This window comes from Pteropus vampyrus, unplaced genomic scaffold (genome assembly GCF_000151845.1).
Source record: "Pteropus vampyrus isolate Shadow unplaced genomic scaffold, Pvam_2.0 Scaffold70, whole genome shotgun sequence".
NCBI lineage: Eukaryota > Metazoa > Chordata > Mammalia > Chiroptera > Pteropodidae > Pteropus > Pteropus vampyrus.
The window spans coordinates 3,187,331-3,189,044 of record NW_011888851.1 but is presented as its reverse complement, the minus strand read 5'-3'; the positions used below and the strand labels follow the sequence as shown (position 1 = coordinate 3,189,044).

Genomic DNA, 1,714 nt, shown 5'->3' with positions numbered 1-1,714 from the left:
CACTGACAACAATAAACAAAGCAAACAGACCATGAGGTAATAGACTTATAAAAAAGTTATAAAAGAGAAACATCTTTTTTCTGTGGGAGCCACCAGGTTTAGAGGAGCATGGTTATCTCTTCTCACCATGGCGTGTGCTCATCCACTGATATCGGTGTACTCTGAAAAGGGGGAATCAACTGGCAAAAATGTTGTTTTACTGGCTGTGTTCAAGGCACCCATTCAACCAGATACTGGGAACTTTGTTCACACCTACTTGCGCAAAAACAATAGACAGCCCTATGCTATCAGTGAATTAGCAGGTCATCGAACCAGGGCTGAATTATGGGGTACTGGCAGATCTATGGCTCGAATTCCCAGAGTTCAAGGTGATGAGACTCATCATTCCACCCAGGATGCTTTTGACAGTATGTGCCATTGGGGCTGCATGTTTGCACCAACCAAAACCTGGTGCCATTGGCACCGCAGAGTAAACACAACACAGAAGTGATATACTATCCGCTCTGTCCTGGCTGCCTTGGCCTTTCCAGTGCTGGATATGTCTAAAGGTCATCATATTGAGGAAGTTCCTGAACTTCCTTTTGGTGGTTGAAGATAAAGTTGAAGGCTACAAGAAGACCAAGGAGGCTATTTTGCTTCTTAAGAAACTTAAGGCCTGGAATGATATCAAAAAGGCCATGCCTCTCAGCGAATGAGAGTTGGCAAGGGGAAAATGAGAAACCGTCATCGTATTTAGTTCAGGGGACCTTGCATTACCTGTAATGAGGACCACGGCATCATCAAAGCCTTCAGAAACATCCCTAGAATTACCCTGCTTAATGTAAGCAAACTGAACATTTTTGAAACTTGCTCCTGGTGGGCACGTGGGTCATTTCTACATTTGGACTGAAAGTGTTTTCTGCAACTTACACGAGCCGTATGGCACTTGGCGTAAAGCTGCCTCCCTCAAGAGTAACTACAACTCTCCCATGCACAAGATGCTCAATACAGATCTTTGCAAAATCATGAAAAGCCCAGAGATCCAGAGAGCCCTCCGAGCACCACGCAGAGTCCTAAAAAAGAATCCACTGAAAAAACTGAGAATCATGTTGAAGCTAAACCCATATGCAAAGACCATGTGCTGGAACACCATTCTTCGCCAGGACAAGAACCATAAGCTCTGGGTAGATAAAGCAGCAGCAGTGCTAGAGTCTATATCAGATGAGAAGGGGGTTCCATGCAAGAAGCCTGTGGTAGAAAAGAAATGAAAGAAGGCTGCTGGCATTACGAAGCAGAAGAAGCCTTTGGCAGGAAAAGAAGCTGCCACTACCAGGAAACCAGCAGCTGAGAAGAAGCCCACAGAAAAGAAACCCACCACAGAAGAAAAGAAGCCCGTGGCATAAACTGAAATTAATTTATTCCATCAAATCACTTTATAGGGGGAAATGAGAGAGAAACAATATAAAATAATAACAAAACTTGGACCAAACAAACATTTGTCATATTAATAATGTAAATTGCCTTGATCATCTTGGTAAAGGAAATTTTTTTACAAGTTTAGTCACAAAGCAAAATCCTATTCCATGCCAAATACAAGGAAAAACCTAAGATAAAGGCTTGAAATAAAAGGGTGATTAAAGATCTACCAAACATAAATAAATAACATAAAGCAGAAGTCATAATCTTAATATCAGATGGGAGTACAATATTAAATAAGACAAAGAAGAAAACTTAA

The 1,714-nt window shown here is 41.6% G+C and overlaps 1 pseudogene; it reads left to right on the top strand.

The window, feature by feature from the left end:
• Window positions 1–94: 94 nt before the first annotated feature.
• Window positions 95–1,382, top strand: LOC105293233 (annotated as a pseudogene).
• The last annotated feature ends 332 nt before the right edge of the window (window positions 1,383–1,714 follow it).